This window comes from Oncorhynchus tshawytscha, linkage group LG14 (genome assembly GCF_018296145.1).
Source record: "Oncorhynchus tshawytscha isolate Ot180627B linkage group LG14, Otsh_v2.0, whole genome shotgun sequence".
Lineage (NCBI taxonomy): Eukaryota > Metazoa > Chordata > Actinopteri > Salmoniformes > Salmonidae > Oncorhynchus > Oncorhynchus tshawytscha.
The window spans coordinates 47,418,624-47,446,581 of NC_056442.1; the positions used below are offsets into that span (position 1 = coordinate 47,418,624).

Sequence of the window (27,958 nt, forward strand, 5' to 3'; positions counted from 1 at the left end):
CTGGCTCGCTGCTGCTGGCTCGCTGCTGCTGGCTCGCTGCTGCTGGCTCGCTGCTGCTGGCTCGCTACTGTTGGCTTGCTACTGTTGGCTCGCTGCTGCTGGCTCACTGCTGCTGGTATTGTATGTGCTGTGTAGTACAGTATATTGTGTGTGCTGGTAGTGCAGTGTATTGTGTGTGCTGGTACAGTATATTGTGTGTGCTGGTAGTGCAGTGTATTGTATGTGCTGGTAGTGCAGTGTATTGTGTGTGCTGGTACAGTATATTGTATGTGCTGGTAGTACAGTATATTGTATGTGCTGGTAGTGCAGTGTATTGTGTGTGCTGGTACAGTATATTGTATGTGCTGGTAGTACAGTATATTGTATGTGCTGGTAGTGCAGTGTATTGTGTGTGCTGGTAGTGCAGTATATTGTATGTGCTGGTAGTACAGTATATTGTATGTGCTGGTAGTGCAGTGTATTGTGTGTGCTGGTACAGTATATTGTATGTGCTGGTAGTGCAGTGTATTGTGTGTGCTGGTACAGTATATTGTATGTGCTGGTAGTACAGTGTATTGTGTGTGCTGGTACAGTATATTGTGTGTGCTGGTAGTGCAGTGTACTGTGTGTGCTGGTACAGTATATTGTGTGTGCTGGTAGTACAGTGTACTGTGTGTGCTGGTAGTGCAGTGTACTGTGTGTGCTGGTACAGTATATTGTGTGTGCTGGTAGTGCAGTGTACTGTGTGTGCTGGTACAGTATATTGTGTGTGCTGGTAGTGCAGTGTACTGTGTGTGCTGGTACAGTATATTGTGTGTGCTGGTAGTGCAGTGTACTGTGTGTGCTGGTACAGTATATTGTGTGTGCTGGTAGTGCAGTGTACTGTGTGTGCTGGTACAGTATATTGTGTGTGCTGGTAGTGCAGTGTACTGTGTGTGCTGGTACAGTATATTGTGTGTGCTGGTAGTGCAGTGTACTGTGTGTGCTGGTACAGTATATTGTGTGTGCTGGTAGTGCAGTGTACTGTGTGTGCTGGTACAGTATATTGTGTGTGCTGGTACAGTATATTGTGTGTGCTGGTACAGTATATTGTATGTGCTGGTAGTGCAGTGTACTGTGTGTGCTGGTACAGTATATTGTGTGTGCTGGTACAGTATATTGTATGTGCTGGTAGTGCAGTGTACTGTGTGTGCTGGTACAGTATATTGTGTGTGCTGGTACAGTATATTGTGTGTGCTGGTACAGTATATTGTGTGTGCTGGTACAGTATATTGTGTGTGCACAAAGCAGGAGTTCTCTCGCTCACTTCACAAGTGAGCAGTGGGCTGCGACTGGGACTGTGACTGGGGCCTTAGGTGTGTGTGTGTGTGTGTGTGTGTGTGTGTGTGTGTGTGTGTGTGTGTGTGTGTGTGTGTGTGTGTGTGTGTGTGTGTGTGTGTCAGAGGGCTCCAGTCCTGAGGCTGTACAGTGAGGGGAGCAGGGTTAGTGTGGCGCTGGGTTCTTCACTCCTCCAGGGAGACAGAGGTCTAGAAGGCTACAATATCTGGGCTGGGTAGAGAGCTAGAGGCCTATTACAGTATCTAGGCAGATCCATGTACAGTCAGGCCTCCACTGAAGACCTTTACTGTTCAACACTGGATCAGGGCCAACACAGTCAACATATTCTGTCATATTTCTTCCAGCATTTATGCAAAATCGTTAGTCCCCCCCAAAAAAATCCCTACAGTACTCCCTCCCTCCAAAAACATCACAACAGTACTCCCTCCCTCCAAAAACATCACAACAGTAGTCCCTCCCTCCAAAAACATCACAACAGTAGTCCCCCCCAAAAAATCACAACAGTAGTCCCTCCCCCAAAAAATCACAACAGTAGTCCCTCCCCCAAAAATCACAACAGTAGTCCCTCCCCCCAAAAAATCACAACAGTAGTCCCTCCCCCAAAAAAATCACAACAGTAGTCCCTCCCCGCAAAAAAAATCAGAACAGTAGTCCCTCCCCCAAAACCCACAACAGTAGTCCCTCCCCTCAAAAAAATCGGAACAGTAGTCCCTTCACCCCAAAACCCACAACAGTAGTCCCTCCCCTCAAAAAAAATCGGAACAGTAGACCCTTCACCCCAAAAATAATTAGTGGTGATGTGTTATTTATTTTAGAGCTTAGAAGGAACATTCACGCAGATGTACTTATGAACTGATGGTTTCAAGTTATCCTGACTGTTATAAAGCCCAGCCCAGCAGGTTAGATAAGGACACATACTGAATATACACACTTGTCTTTCTTTATTGACAGATCCATGACAAGGCCCTTGAGAACGTTTTCTCTACAATGTTGCCACTACTTTAGCAAACTATCTACCTGCTTGGACAATGTAGTTTGAAAGGCTGGTATTCGTATAAAGGTATTTATTTACCATCCCTTTATCCTGGTTGTTGTTTGATGACTCTGTAAAACTTCCCGGTGCGCCGTCAGGAGGAATGCCATTGGATCAGGTTGTATATTGGATTCACCTCAGCCAATTTCTGATGAGGAGAGTACTGAATACATAATGAGAGCGGTTAGAAACCATAGAACCTGATGATGTGTTTCCACAACAGTTAACTAACACGTTCTCTTCCTGCTCCAAACTGCCTGCTTCAAACTGCCTGCTCCAAACTGCCTGCTCCAAACTGCCTGCTTCAAACTGCCTGCTCCAGACTGCCTGCTCCAAACTGCCTGCTCCATACTGCCTGCTCCAAACTGCCTGCTTCAAACTGCCTGCTCCATACTGCCTGCTTCAAACTGCCTGCTCCAAACTGCCTGCTCCAAACTGCCTGCTCCAAACTGCCTGCTTCAAACTGCCTGCTCCAAACTGCCGGCTTCAAACTGCCTGCTCCAAACTGCCTGCTCCAAACTGCCTGCTCCAAACTGCCTGCTCCAAACTGCCTGCTCCAAACTGCCTGCTCCAAACTGCCAGGTCCAAACTGCCAGCTCCAAACTGCCTGCTCCAAACTGCCTGCTCCAAACTGCCTGCTCCAAACTGCCTGTTCCATACTGCCTGCTCCAAACTGCCTGCTTCAAACTGCCTGCTCCAAACTGCCTGCTCCAAACTGCCTGCTCCAAACTGCCTGCTCCAAACTGCCTGTTCCAAACTGCCTGCTCCAAACTGCCTGTTCCAAACTGCCTGCTCCAAACTGCCTGCTCCAAACTGCCTGCTCCAAACTGCCTGCTCCAAACTGCCTGCTTCAAACTGCCTGCTCCAAACTGCCAGGTCCAAACTGCCAGCTCCAAACTGCCTGCTCCAAACTGCCTGTTAATCACTTGATTTGATTCTATTGTTTTATTTATTAGGATCCCCGTTAACTGGTGACAGCTGGTCTTACTGGAGTCCGATACATAACCAAAAAGACATTACAGACTTTACAATTTACATACACTACATGTTTATGTTTTAAATGTGTGTGTGTGTGTGTGTGTGTTCATCTATCAGTAACACATACAGTACATACACACAACAAGTAGGTCACATGGGGGAGAGGCGTTGTGCTGTGAGGTGTTGCTTTATTTGTTTTTTGAAACCAGGTTTGCTGTTCACTTGCTCTTTACAGGATAGAGGGGAGTGCCGTGCACTCATGGCTCTGTATAATACTGTATGTTTACTTCATTTGGTCTGGACCTGGGGACTGGGAAAAGACCCCTGGTGGCATGTTTGGTGGGGTAAGTGTGTTTGTCAGTGCTGTGTGTAAATTGACTATGCAAAACATTTGGAATCTCCAACACATTGTTTCTTATAAATCAAGAAGTGACATAGTCAATCTTTTCTCAACTCTTAGCCAAGAGAGAGTGGCTTGTATAGTATTAATATCAGCCTTCTGATGAAGAGCAAGATGTGCAGCTCTGTTCTGGGCCAACTGCAGCTTAACTAGGTCTTTCCTTGTAGCACTCGACTGGACAATAATCAAGATCAAATAAAACTAGAGACTTGCTTTGTGGAGTGTGGTGTCAAAAAGCAGAGCATCTCTTTATTACAGACAGACGTCTCACCATCTTTACAACCATTGAATCTATGTGTTTTGACCATGACAGTTTACAAGCTAAGGTAACACCAAGTAATTTAGTCTCCTCAACTTGTTCAACAGCCACACCATTCATTACCAGATTCAGCTGAGGTCCTGAACTTAAGGAATGATTTGTACCAAATACAATGCTTTTAGTTTTAGAGATGTTCAGGACCAGTTTATTACTGGCCACCCATTCCAAAACAGAAACTCTTTGTTAAGGGTATCAGTGGCTTAATTGGCTGTTGTTGTTGATGCGTATATGGCTGAATCATCTTTGTTTAATGCCAGTGGCAGGTCACCCAACCCAACACCATCCCTCCCTGTACCACCAGCCCGAAGAGAAGATTTATGACCAATTATACAAACACAGCCACTAAATGGCTTCTCTGTCTGTCTGCAGAACCCAGGTGTGTGTGTGTGTGTGTGTGTGTGTGTGTGTGTGTTGTAATGGTAGTGGGGGGCTAAAGAGATGAGGTGGTGTGAGCCAGGTTTGCAGTCTGCCAGTCCCGCCTCCCTGGTCTCTCTCCAGCCTTGCTGTATGCCTGGCTAGAGTGGAGATGCCCTGTGCTGTGTGACAAAAAGGCATAGGCAGCCATCTGCCATGCAGGGTACCAGCACAGGGCTTGGACTGGAAACGCTCACAACACAGTCCAAGTGCCCAACCCGCTCCCCATCACCACACTCACAGCAGAATGGCTCTTCTGCTGTGAGTGTGGTGATGGTAAGAACCATTCTGCTGTGAGTGTGGTGATGGTAAGAACCATTCTGCTATGAGTGTGGTGATGGTAAGAGCCATTCTGCTGTGAGTGTGGTGATGGTAAGAACCATTCTGTGGTGATGGTAAGAGTCATTCTGCTATGAGTGTGGTGATGGTAAGAACCATTCTGTGGTGATGGTAAGAGCCATTCTGCTGTGAGTGTGGTGATGGTAAGAACCATTCTGTGGTGATGGTAAGAGTCATTCTGCTATGAGTGTGGTGATGGTAAGAACCATTCTGCTGTGAGTGTGGTGATGGTAAGAACCATTCTGCTATGAGTGTGGTGATGGTAAGAGCCATTCTGCTATGAGTGTGGTGATGGTAAGAGCCATTCTGCTATGAGTGTGGTGATGGTAAGAGCCATTCTGCTATGAGTGTGGTGATGGTAAGAACCATTCTGCTATGAGTGTGGTGACTGTAAGAGTCATTCTGCTATGAGTGTGGTGATGGTAAGAGCCATTCTGTGGTGATGGTAAGAACCATTCTGCTATGAGTGTGGTGATGGTAAGAACCATTCTGTGGTGATGGTAAGAGCCATTCTGCTATGAGTGTGGTGACTGTAAGAGTCATTCTGCTATGAGTGTGGTGATGGTAAGAGCCATTCTGCTATGAGTGTGGTGATGGTAAGAACCATTCTGTGGTGATGGTAAGAACCATTCTGCTATGAGTGTGGTGATGGTAAGAACCATTCTGCTATGAGTGTGGTGATGGTAAGAACCATTCTGCTGTGAGTGTGGTGATGGTAAGAACCATTCTGCTATGAGTGTGGTGATGGTAAGAGCCATTCTGCTATGAGTGTGGTGACTGTAAGAGTCATTCTGCATGGCACAGGAATGAGAGAAATAGAGAAACAGGAAGCTGCCATGTCCAATATCATCTCTCTGGTGGTGGTGTCAGGAGGGAGGAAAGGGGAGAGGGATGGAGGGAGACAGAGGGATGAGAAGACAGCCTTGGGGCTGTGTGAGGGCTTTAAAACACACATCACACAAACGCACACACACACATGTACACTGTACCTTTGGCAAATTGGCTTCATCCACACTGCCCCACCAGCCTGGGGTTTGGGGGATCAGGGCTTTACCACACCATGGATGGGAACCTCTTTTGATGTAAACTGTTGGGAGAGTTGGAGCTGGGGGCAAAGAGAAGGGGATCAGCTGCTGAGGGGGCGAGAGAGGGATATATGGAGAAATACAGAGTGAAAGAGCAGGAGGTGTGGGAACCATAGGGCAGCGCTGGAGGGGAGATGGAGAGTTTCAATATGGGAGCTCTCACTACACAGCACAGCCTAGCAGAGAACTGGCCAGCCCTGGGTTAACAGCTTAAACAACACTCACCAGCAGTCTCAATGCCTTCCTAGTCCACAACCTCCCTGTTTCTATTACACAAAACCAAACGCACTGTTTATCAGATTGATAGAAGGATCACATGCATTTGGTATAGTAATCATCTCTGTCCTAGGCCCTGATCAGAATAAGTCATATAATGTGGAAAAATAGCTAGTTCTGTGATGATGAATGGGGAAGAGGAGGAGAGAGGGAGATGAAGTGAGTGAGAGGTGGAAATAGAGAGTGGAGAACCGTCCTGCTGGTTAAATCATCACTCTGGTGAGAGAGATGGATGTGATAGGCAACACAGCCTTCCACTGGGTGGTCGGTCTTTCCGGTGCCTCAAAGTAGGCCTTCCCATCTTCAGCCCATATCCTAACGGACATTCTACCACATGATACATGACAGGACAGTGGGCACAGGGCAGTTGTTTGACAGACAGTAATAACATACAATTAATACGCCTATCGGTGAAAGGCCATGTTCAGGATTCCCTGAACAGTGTCTGTGATCATGTTAGACGATCTGCCCAGCTGTTTCTCTTCATCAGACCGTCAGATGGAGGATGATTGACAGCCGCCCCAGCCACTGGCCCCGCCCAAACTTTGATCAGAGCATCAGTGGTTGGCTGATGCTGGGTGGAAGTCACTTTCAGAATGAGCTTATGAGAGCTAGTTAGACTCCATTTTGAAAGCACCCCTAGCCTAAAGTAGCAGCATGCACATCTGGAAGCGATTACTCATTTCAGATGTTCATTGTTTGCTGTGGAGTCTCTCTCCTCTCTCTGTTGCGCCACCTCTAATCCCTCTGTTACTTATGGGCCGCCATGTTTGGCCAGCGACGTACAGCCCTGCCTTGTGGAGCCCCGCCAATCCCAAATCAAGACAATTTGTTAACTTTATCAGGAGCAAGACTAACCTCGTAAAGACAAGAGGAGAGGAGGAGGGACCAGCACAGTACAACACATTCACTTCCCTTCCAGGACAAGCAACAAGAGACTTCTGTCCTTCAAGCTTCCTCCTCTCTCTCGTCAATCTTGGATACTTTCCCTTTCTATCTTTTTCTTCTTCTGTGGTTAGTCATGTTAACTCTGACTATTGTTTCTTCTTCTGTGGTTAGTCATGTTCACTCTGACTATTGTTTTGTCTTCTGTGGTTAGTCATGTTCACTCTGACTATTGTTTCTTCTTCTGTGGTTAGTCATGTTCACTCTGACTATTGTTTTGTCTTCTGTGGTTAGTCATGTTCACTCTGACTATTGTTTCTTCTTCTGTGGTTAGTCATGTTCACTCTGACTATTGTTTCTTCTTCTGTGGTTAGTCATGTTCACTCTGACTATTGTTTCTTCTTCTGTGGTTAGTCATGTTCACTCTGACTATTGTTTTGTCTTCTGTGGTTAGTCATGTTCACTCTGACTATTGTTTTTCTTCTGTGGTTAGTCATGTTCACTCTGACTATTGTTTCTTCTTCTGTGGTTAGTCATGTTATTGTTTCTTCTGACTATTGTTTCTTCTTCTGTGGTTAGTCATGTTCACTCTGACTATTGTTTCTTCTTCTGTGGTTAGTCATGTTCACTCTGACTATTGTTTCTTCTTCTGTGGTTAGTCATGTTCACTCTGACCATTGTTTCTTCTTCTGTGGTTAGTCATGTTCACTCTGACTATTGTTTCTTCTTCTGTGGTTAGTCATGTTCACTCTGACTATTGTTTTGTCTTCTGTGGTTAGTCATGTTCACTCTGACTATTGTTTCTTCTTCTGTGGTTAGTCATGTTCACTCTGACCATTGTTTCTTCTTCTGAGGTTAGTCATGTTCACTGTTCTGACTATTGTTTCTTCTTCTGTGGTTAGTCATGTTCACTCTGACTATTGTTTTGTCTTCTGTGGTTAGTCATGTTCACTCTGACTATTGTTTCTTCTTCTGTGGTTAGTCATGTTCACTCTGACTATTGTTTCTTCTTCTGTGGTTAGTCATGTTCACTCTGACTATTGTTTCTTCTTCTGTGGTTAGTCATGTTCACTCTGACTATTGTTTCTTCTTCTGTGGTTAGTCATGTTCACTCTGACTATTGTTTCTTCTTCTGTGGTTAGTCATGTTCACTCTGACTATTGTTTCTTCTTCTGTGGTTAGTCATGTTCACTCTGACTATTGTTTTGTCTTTGTGGTTAGTCATGTTAGACTCATTGTTTCTTCTTCTGTGGTTAGTCATGTTCACTGACTATTGTTTCTTCTTCTGTGGTTAGTCATGTTCACTCTGACTATTGTTTTGTCTTCTGTGGTTAGTCATGTTCACTCTGACTATTGTTTCTTCTTCTGTGGTTAGTCATGTTCACTCTGACTATTGTTTCTTCTTCTGTGGTTAGTCATGTTCACTCTGACTATTGTTTCTTCTTCTGTGGTTAGTCATGTTCACTCTGACCATTGTTTCTTCTTCTGTGGTTAGTCATGTTCACTCTGACTATTGTTTCTTCTTCTCTGGTTTGTCAAGTTCAGTCTGACTATTGTTTCTTCTTCTCTGGTTTGTCAAGTTCCCTCTGACTATTGTTTTGAGGAAATGCTCCAAAGTTCCCCAATGGGAAATTTTTTCAATACTTGTGTAGATTATTTGGGGAAATTGACTGTAATCCCTTTAATTTCCTCTCAACAATACTCATTTGATCTTCCCGTTCAGGCTTGTGTGCCGCATTGAGTCTTCATTTTCATTATGTCGCAGGCACAGCACGGGAATCTCATTTTAATTTGACATTTCAGCATCTGGTTTCAATTTCCCCAGGAAAGAAAAAGTGTGCGTGTGTGTGTGTGTGTGTGTGTGTGTGTGTGTGTGTGTGTGGGTCACCCATTAGTTTGGGTAGCAGGGAGGGCTAGTTGAAAACCTTGTCTAAGGGAGTCTCGACTATAGGAGATGATCATAGTTAATTGAGTTAGCCTGTGCTCAGCCCCAGTGTGCTACTGTAAACCTGGGGAGTGATTGGTCAGGTCTGGACAGTTAGAGCAGAGCCAGACCCAGGCAGAGCCATGAAGATGTGTCCCACTGCAGACCAGACAGAAGCATTGCAGCATCCTACCAATGGCTTCTCTCTCCTCAGCCAGCTGTTTGTCAAAATGATAGATCAGAGTTTCCTCTTAATCAACAACTCATTGAAACATGTTGTTACACCATTCTGAACAGGGAAAGATAGTAGATTGAGTAGCACACACGATTTCTGTAATACTTACATTTTATTGGGGATAATATTGTTTTGTAAAAAGATAGTCGTTTATAGATGCTTTATAGCTATAGAGAATACCTTCCAATGCCCTTAGAAAGACACTGTCTGACTGACAGGCATGCTGTTCCCTCCAATCATCACATCAGCAGCACAGTGAGAAAAGCCAGGAAGGACAAAGAGGAGGCTTCATGCTGGGACCTGTGTGACTCTAGCCCATACCCACATATTAAGACATGCAGGAACACACACACACATCACACACACACACACACACACACACACACACACACACACACACACACACACACACACACACACACACACCACACACACACCACACACACACACACACACACACACACACACACACACACACACACACACACACACACACACACACACACACACACACACACACACATACACACACACATACACTCACACTCACACCCATTCAAACTGTGCTTGGCCTCCCTGTTAATGGCCCAGGAAACACTATCTCATAGGAGACAGCTGTAGGCTCAAATGAGGGAGGGGGAGGGAGGGGGAGAGAGGCAGAATGGAAGTGGATGCTCATTATTCCAAAAACATACAGGACAGTACACAGCAGAGCCATCCCTCCCCCCATTCAAATCAGAACAGGGACAGAGGATCTCACAGAGAGACCAGGGAACCAGAGCCAGCCTCTCTTGGCAAGGCTCCGGATCTGACTGGGGTTCTGGCGAAAGAGTTAGAGGCTCGCTCCAGTCCCTAATCCATTTTTCTCTTTCTTTATTTCTTTCCCCATCTCCACCTCTCTCTTGTACAATTATGTTTCTCCCCATACAGGTTGCCAGGGTTGTCTGCTGCGCTGTGTGATGTGCAGTAATCAGCTGTGTTTGTTGAGGGAAGATGTCGGGGGGGTAGGAGAGAGGACAGCGAGCCAGGCGGGGGAGTGAGGGATGTAGAGGAGGATTGGAGGTCACTTGGTTGTGTTGTTTTAAACACTAGAGGATGACAGCTCTCATTTGGCCTTCCTCTCTCTCCCCTTCTCTCCCTCTCTCTCTCCCCTTCTCTCCCTCTCTCTCTCCCTTCATCTCACTCCATACTCAGAGAGAATCCAGTTAAAAGTCTCTAGTCTCCTCTCCTCCAGTGTTCTCTAGTCTCCTCTCCTCTACTGTATCCTAGTCTCCTCTCCTCCAGTGTTATCAGGTCTCATCTCTTCTGTTCTCTAGTCTCCTCTCCTCTACTGTATCCTAGTCTCCTCTCCTCCAGTGTTATCAGGTCTCATCTCTTCTGTTCTCTAGTCTCCTCTCCTCTACTGTATCCTAGTCTCCTCTCCTCCAGTGTTATCAGGTCTCATCTCTACTGTTCTCTAGTCTCCTTTCCTCTAGTGTTTTGTAGTCTCCTCTCCTCTAGTGTTCTTTAGTCTCCTCTCCTCTAGTGTTCTTTAGTCTCCTCTCCTCTAGTGTTCTTTAGTCTCCTCTCCTCTAGTGTTCTTTAGTCTCCTTTCCTCTAGTGTTCTCTAGTCTCCTCTCCTCTAGTGTTCTTTAGTCTCCTTTCCTCTAGTGTTCTCTAGTCTCCTCTCCTCTAGTGTTCTTTAGTCTCCTTTCCTCTAGTGTTCTCTAGTCTTCTATCCTCTAGTGTTCTCTTGTCTCCTCTCCTCTACTGTTCTCTAGTCTCCTCTCCTCTAGTGTTCTCTAGTCTCCTCTCCTCCAGTCTCCTCTCATCTAGTGTCCTCTAGTCTCCTTTCCTCTAGTGTCCGTTCTCTAGTCTCCTCTCCTCTCGTCTCATCTCCTCTAATGTTCTCTAGTCTCCTCTCCTCTAGTGTTCTCTAGCTGAGGAGAGTGTCTCTCTTCATGTAGCCTTGCTATCGTTTGGAGTGTGGATAGCTATCTTTCAGTGGGAGGATTTTACAGCACTTGTCAAGGCTTTGACTCACACAACATCTCTGATCAGGATATTTCCATCCGGCTGGCCTTGCCTGTACAGATGGAGCCAGTGTTCTAGTGAAGCTGATGTTTATGTTTATATCCTCCTTTTTCTCAGCGGGACTACCCTGTCTCTTTTGACCCGCGCTCATGAGCACATTCACAACTCAGCTGGAGTGTTGTTAGGCTATGTGGAGGACTAAGAGTATTTTGCCAAGCTAGAATATGTGTTGTGTGCAAACAATTATTTTTACATTCCTTTTGCAAACCTGCGTTTCCATGGAGGCTTATATTGTCATCAACAACACCTCTGACTACCAACAAGAGATAAGAAATATACAAATCCCATTGCTTTAGAGTCAGGTACACCGCATGTGGAGACTTGTGTTGTGACGGGGGTCATATAGTTTTTTGCTGCTGTACATGAGAAGGTGTAGGGTCCCCTGATTAGCCAGAGAAGCCTGGAGAAACCATTACCTCCCACATATCTCCATCTGAAAGCCAATTCCTACAGGGGGATTGGGTTCCCCTCCCCACTGCCATACAGAAACCACCTCCCTCATGCTACAAGGAGCAGGCAGAGGGAGAGAGGGGTATCTCAGTGATGGCCAATTAAGTGCTTAAAGGGTTTAGGCAGGAATTTGTTGGCTGTCAGGAAGTTGATGTTTCCTGGCGTGAGCCTATCTTTGATCTGTGTGGGGCGGACGGAGGTGGAGGAGGTGACTAGAAGCAGGTTCAGGGGGAGTAGTTGGAGGGAGGGGGAGGAGGTGCACCATGGTGACTAGGAGCAGGTTCAGGGGGAGTAGGTGGAGGGAGGTGGAGGAGGTGCACCATGGTGACTAGGAGCAGGTTCAGGGGGAGTAGGTGGAGGGATGTGGAGGAGGTGCACCATGGTGACCAGGAGCAGGTTCAGGGGTTAGTAGGTGGAGGGAGGTGCACCATGGTGACTAGGAGCAGGTTCAGGGGGAGTAGGTGGAGGGAGGTCGGAGGAGGTGCACCATGGTGACTAGGAGCAGGTTCAGGGGGAGTAGGTGGAGGGAGGTGGAGGAGGTGCACCATGGTGACTAGGAGCAGGTTCAGGGGGAGTAGGTGGAGGGAGGGGGAGGAGGTGCACCATGGTGACTAGGAGCAGGTTCAGGGGGAGTAGGTGGAGGGAGGGGGAGGAGGTGCACCATGGTGACTAGGAGCAGGTTCAGGGGGAGTAGGTGGAGGGAGGGGGAGGAGGTGCACCATGGTGACTAGGAGCAGGTTCAGGGGGAGTAGGTGGAGGGAGGGGGAGGAGGTGCACCATGGTGACTAGGAGCAGGTTCAGGGGGAGTAGGTGGAGGGAGGGGGAGGAGGTGCACCACGGTGACTAGGAGCAGGTTCAGGGGCATGACAATGAGATGGTGGAGAGGAGAATATTCTGGTCGTATTCCACACACACACACACACACACACACACACACACACACACACACACACACACACACACACACACACAGTCACACAGATTCAGAAACACACACACACACACACCACACACGTACACACACATTCACATGAGTATAGACACATACAGGGTCCACTTAGAGCATTGGGCCAGTAACCGGAAGGTGGATCAAATCCCTGAGCTGATGAGTTAAAAATCTGTCATTCTTCCCCTGAGCAAGACAGATAACCCACTGTTCCCCAGGCACCGATGACATGGATGTCAATTAAGCCAGCCCCCCGCACCTCAGAGGGGATTCAGAGGGGTGGGGTTAAATGTGGAAGACACATTTCAGTTGAATACATTCAGTTGGACATCTGACTAGGTATCCCCCTTCCCTTTCCATACACAAACACTCATAAACTCATAGCCAGGACCATCATACACAGGTACACATTGTGCTGACCTTGCATACTTTAGGCTGAGTAGAATTTCAGCCTGTAGTTTATGAGAACATGTTGTGTGTGTGTGCAGACAGATACACCCGAGCTGGGAAAGTGATTACTGGCACGCCGTCTATAGATGGAGGGTTGTTGGTTTTTCATTACCTTCTGTCCTCTCGTAAATCTCTCCAGTTTATCTTCAACACTACTGCTGGGGAGGCAGAGCTAGGTTTTAGCTAGGCTCTGACCCTCTGATTGCAGCCCACAATCATCCTGCCTCTCAGCTTTTACAATGCTGCTGTGACATACATACTTTTCCATATGGTTACTGGACTGAGTTACTGGGGTATACATTTCATAGAGTGCTAAGTGCACTACTTTTGATGACAAGTCTAGTCAAAAGTAGTGCACTTTGTAGAATATAGGATGTGGTTTGTGTTCTATTCATATAGTCTAGATAAAGGACACTGCCTCTAATGTCCGTAGTGTGTATATGATGCTGTGATACTATCATGCTGTTGTCAAGATGAATGAGACAGCTCACGGATCATTTGTTCCCATTAAAACAGCATTTCCCTCTGTCACATTAGCTCAGCCGCTGTTGTTCTCATCCATTAGACATTAGACAGGGATGCACAAGCTCCTACACCCCCACACTAATGGGCCTTTTAACTGGGAAAATGCATCTCTGAGTGACTGTAGGAGCGGGTCTGATGTCAGCGAGGGGAGTGGTATATATTACAGCGCTTCCCAATCCGGTTGTGAACCCTGTACAACAGCCGTGTTTAAAGTGGCAATACCTGTAGATGTGTTGTAATGCAAACATAGGCTCCATCAGTCAGTGGCAGGGTTGTGTGGATAAACAGGAAGTGAAAGTGACGCGATGATGAAGAGGGGATGATGTGTGTGTCTGGAGGTGGTTCTTATACCCCACGTCAGAGTGTGTCACTCACACACTCATTAGGCTGACACAGAGAGACAGTATGAGGTGGTAATGAGGGGAGATGATAGGTCAGAGTGTGTCCCTCACACACTCATTAGGCTGACACAGAGAGACAGTGTGAGGTGGTAATGAGGGGAGATGATAGGTCAGAGTGTGTCACTCACACACTCATTAGGCTGACACAGAGAGACAGTGTGAGGTGGTAATGAGGGGAGATGATAGGTCAGAGTGTGTCACTCACACACTCATTAGGCTGACACAGAGAGACAGTGTGAGGTGGTAATGAGGGGAGATGATAGGTCAGAGTGTGTCCCTCACACACTCATTAGGCTGACACAGAGAGACAGTGTGAGGTGGTAATGAGGGGAGATGATAGGTCAGAGTGTGTCACTCACACACTCATTAGGCTGACACAGAGAGACAGTGTGAGGTGGTAATGAGGGGAGATGATAGGTCAGAGTGTGTCACTCACACACATTAGGCTGACACAGAGAGACAGTGTGAGGTGGTAATGAGGGGAGATGATAGGTCAGAGTGTGTCACTCACACACTCATTAGGCTGACACAGAGAGACAGTGTGAGGTGGTAATGAGGGGAGATGATAGGTCAAAGTGTGTCACTCACACACTCATTAGACGGACACAGAGAGACAGTGTGAGGTGGTAAAGAGGAGAGATGATAGGTCAGAGTGTGTCACTCACACACTCATTAGACGGACACAGAGAGACAGTGTGAGGTGGTAAAGAGGAGAGATGATAGGTCAAAGTGTGTCACTCACACACTCATTAGACGGACACAGAGAGACAGTGTGAGGTGGTAATGAGGGGAGATGATAGGTCAAAGTGTGTCACTCACACACTCATTAGACGGACACAGAGAGACAGTGTGAGGTGGTAAAGAGGAGAGATGATAGGTCAGAGTGTGTCACTCACACACTCATTAGGCTGACACAGAGAGACAGTGTGAGGTGGTAAAGAGGAGAGATGATAGGTCAGAGTGTGTCACTCACACACTCATTAGACGGACACAGAGAGACAGTGTGAGGTGGTAAAGAGGAGAGATGATAGGTCAGAGTGTGTCACTCACACACTCATTAGACGGACACAGAGAGACAGTGTGAGGTGGTAAAGAGGAGAGATGATAGGTCAGAGTGTGTCACTCACACACTCATTAGACGGACACAGAGAGACAGTGTGAGGTGGTAAAGAGGAGAGATGATAGGTCAGAGTGTGTCACTCACACACTCATTAGACGGACACAGAGAGACAGTGTGAGGTGGTAAAGAGGAGAGATGATAGGTCAGAGTGTGTCACTCACACACTCATTAGACGGACACAGAGAGACAGTGTGAGGTGGTAATGAGGGGAGATGATAGGTCAGAGTGTGTCCCTCACACACTCATTAGGCTGACACAGAGAGACAGTGTGAGGTGGTAATGAGGGGAGATGATAGGTCAGAGTGTGTCACTCACACACTCATTAGGCTGACACAGAGAGACAGTGTGAGGTGGTAATGAGGGGAGATGATAGGTCAGAGTGTGTCACTCACACACATTAGGCTGACACAGAGAGACAGTGTGAGGTGGTAATGAGGGGAGATGATAGGTCAGAGTGTGTCACTCACACACTCATTAGGCTGACACAGAGAGACAGTGTGAGGTGGTAATGAGGGGAGATGATAGGTCAAAGTGTGTCACTCACACACTCATTAGACGGACACAGAGAGACAGTGTGAGGTGGTAAAGAGGAGAGATGATAGGTCAGAGTGTGTCACTCACACACTCATTAGACGGACACAGAGAGACAGTGTGAGGTGGTAAAGAGGAGAGATGATAGGTCAAAGTGTGTCACTCACACACTCATTAGACGGACACAGAGAGACAGTGTGAGGTGGTAATGAGGGGAGATGATAGGTCAAAGTGTGTCACTCACACACTCATTAGACGGACACAGAGAGACAGTGTGAGGTGGTAAAGAGGAGAGATGATAGGTCAGAGTGTGTCACTCACACACTCATTAGGCTGACACAGAGAGACAGTGTGAGGTGGTAAAGAGGAGAGATGATAGGTCAGAGTGTGTCACTCACACACTCATTAGACGGACACAGAGAGACAGTGTGAGGTGGTAAAGAGGAGAGATGATAGGTCAGAGTGTGTCACTCACACACTCATTAGACGGACACAGAGAGACAGTGTGAGGTGGTAAAGAGGAGAGATGATAGGTCAGAGTGTGTCACTCACACACTCATTAGACGGACACAGAGAGACAGTGTGAGGTGGTAAAGAGGAGAGATGATAGGTCAGAGTGTGTCACTCACACACTCATTAGACGGACACAGAGAGACAGTGTGAGGTGGTAAAGAGGAGAGATGATAGGTCAGAGTGTGTCACTCACACACTCATTAGACGGACACAGAGAGACAGTGTGAGGTGGTAAAGAGGAGAGATGATAGGTCAGAGTGTGTCACTCACACACTCATTAGACGGACACAGAGAGACAGTGTGAGGTGGTAAAGAGGAGAGATGATAGGTCAGAGTGTGTCACTCACACACTCATTAGACGGACACAGAGAGACAGTGTGAGGTGGTAAAGAGGAGAGATGATAGGTCAAAGCCGCTCATGTGTGGATGCACACATGTTTATCTCATTGTCAACAAGGCCTTGTGGGTAGGGGAAGACACTCCAATCTGTGGCCAGTGGTCCAGCCGTTTGTGGTATGACGATCCCTGGTCCTGTATAGTCTCCTCTGATGGAAGTGGTCACTGCGGCCATGTCCACGTGGTGACGAATCGGTGACAGTACCCAATTATAGGTTATGATAACACAGCAGCGGTTTCCTTTTGTCATTATGTTGTTGCTGCAGATCAGTGCTGTGGTCTGTAGATGGTCCAATGCATCTGAGTGAGGTATGTCAAATCTACAGTCCTGTCTAACTGGAGTGACTGGTTTTGGTGTTATTATGCCCTTTGTGTCATCTCTGCCGCTGCTGAACTCACGGTAACCCGTTTCTCTCCATCTCTTTCTGCAGTACTACGTGATGACTTCAGACAGAACCCTGCTGATGTGATGGTGGCAGCGGGCGAGCCTGCAGTCCTAGAGTGTATGCCCCCTCGCGGACATCCTGAACCTAGCATATCCTGGAAGAAGGACAGTGCCAACATCGATGACAGAGATGAACGAATCACTGTGAGTGGAACTGGTTGTGTGTGAGATTGAGCCGTCATGTTCATCGAAGTATTTCATACCATATTAATGTCAGTGTTAACCTTACAATTATTGATTTGTCCCCTGTTGTTTCACCAATAACGATTTATATCTCCAAATCAGCAAACTGCAGTTGTTGTAACATTTAATGAGCGAGTCTCATAATTAGTCTTGGTTCATTAGTCAAGCAGCAACATTGATTAGGATCCTGCTGAGTAACATCAGCCAGTAGAACAAACACTCACTACTATGATGAAATGAAAAAGTTTCTGAAAAAGAGGAAATTTGGTCTCCGCAGCGCTGAGGGATTGGAGACGTTCCCTCTCTATCTGATTTATACAGCATTCAAGACCAGCCACCAATTCATCTGTTTTAATTCAGAGTGCAGTGAAGGGATCAGCAGTATCAATCACCCCCCTGCTGCTGGTGAGTAGAGCAGTGGAGAGCTGCTCTACTGGTGAGTAGAGCAGTGGAGAGAGCAGTGGAGAGCTGGGGGGAAGCATTTCGCTACACTCGCATTAACATCTGCTAACCATGTGTATGTGACAAATAAAATTTGATTTGATTTGAGCTGACCTTGATGGGCCCACTGTCTCCACCATATACCTATATACCACATTCCCTGTAGATAGTTACATGATGGAGAAGTGATGGTGTGTTTGTTCGCTCTGACTGGCTGAGTGTGTAGGGTGGATGGAGCTTCAGTCAGCTGCTAGGGATGGACAGAGAAGAGGATAGTAAAAACATGGATCTGCGTGGGTTATGATCAGATGTTGAATCATGTTTGACTCTTCAGTCTACCATTTGCTACTAACATCACATTGGACATTTGGCCAGTAGGCTGATGATTTAGCCAGGCCCAGAAGGGATCAGTAAGGATGATTAGCCAGGCCCAGAAGGGATCAGTAAGTATGATTCGTCAGGCCCAGAAGGGATCTGTAAAGATGATTAGCCATGCCAAGAAGGAATCACTAAGGATGATTAGCCATGCCCAGAAGGGATCAGTAAGGATGATTATCCAGTACCAGAAGGGATCAGTAAGGATGATTAGCCAGGCCCAGAAGGGATCAGTAAGGATGATTAGCCAGGCCCAGAAGAGATCAGTAAGGATGATTAGCCAGGCCCCGAAGGGATTAGTAAGGATGATTAGCCAGGCCCCGAATTGATCAGTAAGGATGATTATCCAGTACCAGAAGGGATCAGTAAGGATGATTAGCCAGGCCCAGAAGGGATCAGTAAGGATGATTAGCCAGGCCCAGAAGAGATCAGTAAGGATGATTAGCCAGGCCCCGAAGGGATTAGTAAGGATGATTAGCCAGGCCCCGAATTGATCAGTAAGGATGATTATCCAGTACCAGAAGGGATCAGTAAGGATGATTAGCCAGGCCCAGAAGGGATCAGTAAGGATGATTAGCCAGGCCCAGAAGAGATCAGTAAGGATGATTAGCCAGGCCCCGAAGGGATTAGTAAGGATGATTAGCCAGGCCCCGAATTGATCAGTAAGGATGATTAGCCCCAGGCCTTGAAGAGATCAGTTAGCCAACATTACAGTATGGTCTGGACAATTAACAGCAAACTGCAACTCTGTTTACATAAAGACAACCAGCGGTAATTAGAACCATTTTCCTCCTATGTACTTTATCATGACACTGTGCTCCTCTCTGGGCATGTTATGGTACATGCAGCTGATACAGCTCCATCCTGAGCTCAGAACGCCCAGCCATGGATGTGTTCAGTACTATTGACATGACAGCTGATACAGCTCCATCCTGAGCCCAAACGTCCAGCCATGGATGTGTTCAGTACTATTGACATGACAGCTGATACAGCTCCATCCTGAGCCCAAACGTCCAGCCATGGATGTGTTCAGTACTATTGACATGACAGCTGATACAGCTCCATCCTGAGCCCAGAACGCCCAGCCATGGATGTGTTCAGTACTATTGACATGACAGCTGATACAGCTCCATCCTGAGCCCAGAACGCCCAGCCATGGATGTGTTCAGTACTATTGACATGACAGCTGATACAGTTCCACCCTGAGCCCAGAACGCCCAGCCATGGATGTGTTCAGTTCTATTGACATGACCGCTGATACAGTTCCATCCTGAGCCCAGAACGCCAAGCCATGGATGTGTTCAGTTCTATTGACATGACAGCTGATACAGCTCCATCCTGAGCCCAGAACGCCCAGCCATGGATGTGTTCAGTACTATTGACATGACAGCTGATACAGCTCCATCCTGAGCCCAGAACGCCCAGCCATGGATGTGTTCAGTACTATTGACATGACAGCTGATACAGCTCCATCCTGAGCCCAGAACGCCCAGCCATGGATGTGTTCAGTACTATTGACATGACAGCTGATACAGCTCCACCCTGAGCCCAGAACGCCCAGCCATGGATGTGTTCAGTACTATTGACATGACAGCTGATACAGCTCCATCCTGAGCCCAGAACGCCCAGCCATAGATGTGTTCTGTACTATTGACATGACAGGTGATACAGCTCCATCCTGAGCCCAGAACGCCCAGCCATGGATGTGTTCAGTACTATTGACATGACAGCTGATACAGCTCCACCCTGAGCCCAGAACGCCCAGCCATGGATGTGTTCAGTACTATTGACATGACTGAACACTGCCTTAGGGTGTTCTCCTAATCACAGCTCTTACTCATAAACAGCGTGATAGCCTGTCCCCCGCCCTCAGCCGCCCACTAGCTGCACCGGGGGAAGATTAAAAAGAAGCGGCTGGCAGTTTCACAGCATAATTGAAAGCGCATAATCTCGTGGAAATTGAATCAAATAATATCTGTCTCTGAATTCAGCCAGCAGTTACTGATAAGCACCTCGGAGCCAGTTTATTGGCTGTGGTTACACATGCACAACATTACATGTGTGTGTGTGTGTGTGTGTGTGTGTGTGTGTGTGTGTGTGTGTGTGTGTGTGTGTGTGTGTGTGTGTGTGTAAGTGGGTGTGTGTGCGCCACTGTAACTTTGTCGGGACCTGTCATTTCTCCCTATGTGAGAACAAAGCCTGCTCTCTCCTGTCATCAGGGTGGCTTCACTCAAAGACACCTGGCCCATAATGCCCCTCCCCTGACCCATCCCAGCTACACCCTTACTCTCAGGCTCAGTCAGGCTGACACACACACACACACACACACACACAGACACAGACACAGACACAGACACAGACACAGACACAGACACACACACACTGTTCATCAGCATGGTAAAAATACCCTCATCAATCAATGGCTCTAGAGAGGTGGTTTGAGGACAGAGCAGAGCAGGTGTGTCTAACTGCCCAGTGATTGTAGGTGTGTCTAACTGCCCAGGGATCATAGGTGTGTCTAACTGCCCACTGATCGTAGGTGTTTCTAACTGCCCACTGATTGTAGGTGTGTCTAACTGCGTAGGTATGTCTAACTGTCCAGTGTGTCTAACTGCCCAGTGTGTCTAACTGCCCAGTGTGTCTAACTGCCCACGGATTGTAGGTGTGTCTAACTGCCCAGTGTGTCTAACTGCCCAGTGTGTCTAACTGCCCACGGATTGTAGGTGTGTCTAACTGCCCAGTGTGTCTAACTGCCCAGTGATCATAGGTGTGTCTAACTGCCCAGTGTGTCTAACTGCCCAGTGTGTCTAACTGCCCACGGATTGTAGGTGTGTCTAACTGCCCAGTGTGTCTAACTGCCCAGTGATCATAGGTGTGTCTAACTGCCCAGTGTGTCTAACTGTCCACTGATTGTAGGTGTGTCTAACTGCCCAGTGTGTCTAACTGTCCACTGATTGTAGGTGTGTCTAACTGCCCAGTGTGTCTAACTGTCCACTGATTGTAGGTGTGTCTAACTGCCCAGTGTGTCTAACTGTCCACTGATTGTAGGTGTGTCTAACTGCCCAGTGTGTCTAACTGTCCACTGATTGTAGGTGTGTCTAACTGCCCTGTGTGTCTAACTGTCCACTGATTGTAGGTGTGTCTAACTGCCCAGTGATCATAGGTGTGTCTAACTGCCCAGTGTGTCTAACTGTCCACTGATCATAGGTGTGTCTAACTGCTCAGGGATCATAGGTGTATCTAACTGCCCAGTGATCATAGGTGTGTCTGACTGCCCAGTGATCATAGGTGTGTCTGACTGCCCAGTGTGTCTAACTGCCCAGTGATCATAGGTGTGTCTAACTGCCCAGTGTGTCTAACTGCCCAGTGATCATAGGTGTGTCTGACTGCCCAGTGTGTCTAACTGCCCAGTGATCATACACATGGCCTTTCCCATAATGAGGTTTCACTCTGTTGAAACAGAACACATTTTGCTAGCCCTGCTGTTTATATGCTATTTCCACAATAACATCCTCTCTGTGTTGTGTGTGTCATTATCTGTAGTGATCTGTGAAATTTAATTGTAAACCAGTATTTGACTGGTGATGTCCATAGCCTGAATTCTGCAGGGCTGGGCCTTGGGAAGGAATGACAGCACACAACTGTCTGGTTAGGGAGAGATTTAACAGTGCTGTGTGGGATGTGTCCCTTCCTCACAGAATGACGGGTCCCACATGGACACTTAAAACGGCTCTACACATAAACCAGGGCCATCCACGTGTAATGGACTGTGCTGACGGACGGGTGAATGGACGGGCTGATCTGTGAATGCCAATCGAAAGCAGCGTGATGCCCTGTGCTGTATGCACGTCAGAGTGGGTGTGTCAGTGGTATGGCATTAGAGCTGAGGCTGGGCCAGAGGGAAGATGGGCTGGGACAGGGGAGAGATGAGAGGTGACGGGAGGACATGCATGTGGATATGGATAGCAGCTGAGGAGGCTCTTCAAAGAACTCCAGCACTCTACGTGGACTTGTTGGAACGGCTGGGATGGGATTTTTTTATTTTTTATGTTTAATTCACCTTTATTTAACCATGTATGCCGGTTGAGAACAAGTTCTCATTTACAACTGCGCCCTGGCCAAGATAAAGCAAAGCAGTGTGACAAAAACAACAACACAGAGTTACACATGGGATAAACAAATGTACAGTCAATAACAAAATAGGAAAATCTATATACAGTGTGTGCAAATGTAGTAAGATTAGGGAGATAAGGCAACAAATAGGCCATAGTGGCAAAATAATTACAATTTAGTAATTAACACTGGAGTGATAGATGTGCAGATGATGATGTGCAAGTAGAGGTACTGGGGTGCAAAAGGGGAACAAAATGTAAATATGGGGATGAGGTAGTTGGGTGGGCTATTTACAGATGGGCTATGTACAGGTACAGTGATCGTTAAACTAATCTGACAGCTGATGCTTATATTTAATGAGGGAGAAATGCTTATATTTAATGAGTGAAATATACCTGCTAGTGTGTGCTACAGGTGGGTGTTGCTATGGTGACCAGTAAACTGAGATAAGGCGGGGCTTTACCTAGCAGAGACTTATAGATGACCTGGAGCCAGTGGGTTTGACGACGGATATGTAGCGAGGTCCAGCCAACGAGAGCATACAGGTCGCAGTGGTGGGTAGTATATGGGGCTTTAGTGACAAAACGGATGGCACTGTGATAGACTGCATCCAATTTGCTGTGTAGAGTGTTGGAGGCTATTTTGTAAATGACATCGCCGAAGTCAAGGATCGGTAGGATTGTCAGTTTTACAAGGGTATGTTTGGCAGCATGAGTGAAGGGTGCTTTGTTGCGAAATAGGAAGCCCATTCTAGATTTAACTTGGATTGGAGATGCTTAATGTGAGTTTGGAAGGAGATTTTACAGTCTAACCAGACACCTAGGTATTTGTAGTTGTCCACATATTCTAAGTCAAAACCGTCCAGAGTAGTGATGCTAGTGCGGGTGCGGGCAGCGATCAGTTGAAGAGCATGCATTTTGTTTTACTAGCAATTAAGAGCAGTTGGAGGCCAGGGAAGGAGTGTTGTATGGCGTTGAAGCTCATTTGGAGGTTAGTTAACATCATGTCCAAAGAAGGGCCAGATGTATACAGAATGGAGTTGTCTGCGTAGAGGTGGATCAAAGAATCACCCGCAGCAAGAGCGACATCATTGATGTATACAGAGAAAAGAGTCAACCCAAGAATTGAACCCAAGAATTGAGTCCAAAGCCTTGACCAGGTCGATGAAGACGGCAGCACAGTATTGGCTTGTATTGATGGCGGTTATAATATCGTTTAGGACCTTGAGCGTGACTGAGGTGCACCCGTGACCAGCTCGGAAACCAGATTGCATAGCTGAGAAGGTACGGTGGGATTCGAAATGGTCAGCGATCTGTTTGTTAACATGACTTTAGAAAGGCAGGATGGATATAGGTCTGTAACAGTTTGGGTCTTTGAAGAGGGAGATGACTGCAGCAGCTTTCCAATCTTTAGGGATCTCAGACTATACGAAAGAGAGGTTGAACAGGCTAGTAATAGGGGTTGCAACAATTGCGGCGGATAATTTTAGAAAGAGAGGGTCCAGATTATCTAGCCCAGCTGATTTGTAGGGTCCAGATTTTGCAGCTCTTTCAGAACATCAGCTATCTGTATTTGGGTGAAGGAGAAGCGGGGGAGGGGGAGCTCGGGCAAGTTGCTGCGGGGGTGCAGAGCTGTTGACTAGGGTAGGAGTAGCCAGGTGGAAAGCATGGCTGGCCGTAGACAAATGCTTATTGAAATTATCATAGATTTATCGGTGGTGACAGTGTTACGTAGCCCCAGTGCAGTGTGCAACTGGGAGGAGGTGCTCTTATTCTCCATGGACTTTACAGTGTCCCAAAACTTTTTGGAATTAGTAATACAGGATGTAAATTTCTGTTTGAAAAAGCTAGCCTTTGCTTTCCTAACTGACTGTGAATATTGGATCCTGACTTCCCTGAAAAGTTGCGGGGGCTATTCGATGCTAATGCAGTAAGCCATAGGATATTTTTTGTGCTGGTCAAGGGCAGTCAGTCAGGAGTGAACCAAGGGCTATATCTGTTCTTAGTTCTACATTTTTCAAATGTGGCATGCTTATTTAACATGGTGAGGAAAGCAACCAGGCGTTCTCTACTGACGGAATGTTAGCCCTGCCCCGGACTCCTCCTGTCTATGTTAGCCCTGCCCCCTGACTCCTCCTGTCTATGTTAGCCCTGCCCCCTGACTCCTCCTGTCTATGTTATCCCTGCCCCCTGACTCCTCCTGTCTATGTTAGCCCTGCCCCCGGACTCCTCCTGTCTATGTTAGCCCTGCCCCTGACTCCTCCTGTCTATGTTAGCCCTGCCCCCGGACTCCTCCTATCTATATTATCCCTGCCCCCTGACTCCTCCTATCTATGTTAGCCCTGCCCCCGGACTCCTCCTATCTATATTATCCCTGCCCCCTGACTCCTCCTATCTATGTTATCCCTGCCCCTGACTCCTCCTGTCTATGTTAGCCCTGCCCCCTGACTCCTCCTGTCTATGCTATCCCTGCCCCCTGACTCCTCCTATCTATGTTAGCCCTGCCATCTCTGGCTCCTCCTGTCTATGTTATCCCTGCCACCTGACTCCTCCTGTCTATGTTAGCCCTGCCCCCTGACTCCTCCTGTCTATGTTATCCCTGCCCCCTGACTCCTCCTATCTATGTTAGCCCTGCCCCCTGACTCCTCCTGTCTATGTTAGCCCTGCCCCCTGACTCCTCCTGTCTATGTTAGCCCTGCCCCCTGACTCCTCCTGTCTATGTTATCCCTGCCCCCTGACTCCTCCTGTCTATGTTAGCCCTGCCCCCTGACTCCTCCTGTCTATGTTAGCCCTGCCCCCTGACTCCTCCTATCTATGTTAGCCCTGCCCCCTGACTCCTCCTGTCTATGTTATCCCTGCCCCCTGACTCCTCCTGTCTATGTTAGCCCTGCCCCTGACTCCTCCTGTCTATGTTATCCCTGCCCCCTGACTCCTCCTATCTATGTTAGCCCTGCCCCCTGACTCCTCCTATCTATGTTAGCCCTGCCATCCCTGCCTCTATGTTAGAAAGCTATGTGAACAAGGCGGTGAAATGCTTTATAGTCTATTCACACTGAGATCTCTGCACTGGCTGTTGTGGTGAAACAGCCGCCACAGTCAATAAACAGACACACAGCAAGGGTCTTTTTTCTTTGTCAAGCCGCTACTCCACTGAGAGCAGATGGAGGCATTTGTCACACCTGTGCAAAACAGGTCTGTCAAGAGCTGAAGGCCTTATAATGGAACAGAACAAAAGACATCCAGCTCAACAGTTTGAGGCGGAACTAATTTGATGTTGCTGTATGGAGGGAATCAGTCAGCAATGGGACAGACTGCAGACATGCCCTGCATTGTCTTTCCACTCTTTTGTTTAGTAGTTGAGGGTGATTATCGGCCTAGAAAATGAAATGCTGCATGAATGCCGCCACAACGCATGCTGAGTCTGGGTTTCACACTATCAGCATTACCAAAAGACGGTGTTGGGATAGAGCCATCTCCCTGTGATGCAGGATAATGGTCAGATTGTTTCTGCCTTCAGCAGCCTCCTGTGGAGGTGATATACACAGAGACAAAGAAAGGTGCAGAGAGAAAGGAAGGCCTCTCCATTCACACTGGCCCACTCCAGAGGCCCCCTGTTGCCCAGGCCCTCTAAATATGCCTGAGAGGAATGGGACAGTGCCACCTCCACGCAGAGGTGGGAAAACTGATGGAGTGGATCCTCATGTCAACGGCCCTATGGGACCTCTATGGGATCTCCAGTCCACCTCCCTCTTTCTGCCCTACGTGGTGTGACATGACCTGACCCTGTGCCTTTGTGAGTGTCCCAGTGGTTTAGCTGTTAAGCCCTCCCTCAAACAAACAGTAACTTAACGATACTTCAAACAAACATAACGATACTTCAAACAAACATAACGATACTTCAAACAAACAGTAACATAACGATACTTCAAACAAACATAACGATACTTCAAACAAACAGTAAGATAACGATACTTCAAACAAACAGTAACATAACGTAAAACAAACAGTAACATAATGATACAAACAAACAGTAACATAACGATACTTCAAACAAACAGTAACATAACGATACTTCAAACAAACATAACGATACTTCAAACAAACAGTAACATAACGATACTTCAAACAAACAGTAACATAACGATACTTCAAACAAACAGTAACATAACGATACTTCAAACAAACAGTAACATAACGATACTTCAAACAAACAGTAACATAACGATACTTCAAACAAACAGTAACATAACGATACTTCAAACAAACAGTAACATAACGATACTTCAAACAAACAGTAACATAACGATACTTCAAACAAACAGTAACATAACGATACTTCAAACAAACAGTAACATAATGATACTTCAAACAAACAGTAACATAACGATACTTCAAACAAACAGTAACATAACGATACTTCAAACAAACAGTAACATAACGATACTTCAAACAAACAGTAACATAATGATACTTCAAACAAACATAACGATACTTCAAACAAACAGTAACATAACGATACTTCAAACAAACAGTAACATAATGATACTTCAAACAAACAGTAACATAACGATACTTCAAACAAACAGTAACATAATGATACTTCAAACAAACAGTAACATAACGATACTTCAAACAAACAGTAACATAACGATACTTCAAACAAACAGTAACATAACGATACTTCAAACAAACATAACGATACTTCAAACAAACAGTAACATAACGATACTTCAAACAAACAGTAACATAACATAACGATACTTCAAACAAACATACTTCAAACAAACAGTAACATAACTTACTTCAAACAAACATAACGATACTTCAAACAAACAGTAAGATAACGATACTTCAAACAAACATAACGATACTTCAAACAAGCAGTAACATAATGATACTTCAAACAAACATAACGATACTTCAAAGAGTAACATAACGATACTTCAAACAAACAGTAAGATAACGATACTTCAAAGAGTAACATAACGATACTTCAAACAAACAGTAACATAATGATACTTCAAACAAACAGTAACATAACGATACTTCAAACAAACAGTAACATAATGATACTTCAAACAAACAGTAACATAACGATACAAACAAACAGTAACATAACAAACAAACAGTATAACTACTTCAAACAAACAGTAACATAATGATACATTCAAACAAACAGTTCAAACAAACAGTAACATAACGATACTTCAAACAAACAGTAACTAACGATACAAACAAACAGTAACAAACAAACAGTAACATAACGATAACTTCAAACAAACAGTAACATAATGATACTTCAAACAAACAGTAACATAACGATACTTCAAACAAACAGTAACATAACGATACTTCAAACAAACAGTAACATACGATACTTCAAACAAACAGTAACATAACGATACTTCAAACAAACATAACATAACGATACTTCAAACAAACAGTAACATAACGATACTTCAAACAAACAGTAACAGTAAAACAAACAGTAACATACTTCAAACAAACAAACATAACGATACTTCAAACAAACAGTAACATAACGATACTTCAAACAAACAACATAACGTAAAACAAACAGTAACATAACGATACTTCAAACAAACATAACGATAAAACAAACAGTAACATAATGATACTTCAAACAAACAGTAACATAACGATACTAACATAACGATACTTCAAACAGTAACATAACGATACTTCAAACAAACAGTAACATAACGATACTTCAAACAAACAGTAACATAACGATACTTCAAACAAACAGTAACATAATGATACTTCAAACA

General features: G+C 46.1%; 1 pseudogene; it reads left to right on the top strand.

Moving 5' to 3' along the window:
- Positions 1-27,958, top strand: part of LOC112267462 — a 208,682-nt pseudogene that overhangs the window by 172,206 nt on the left and 8,518 nt on the right.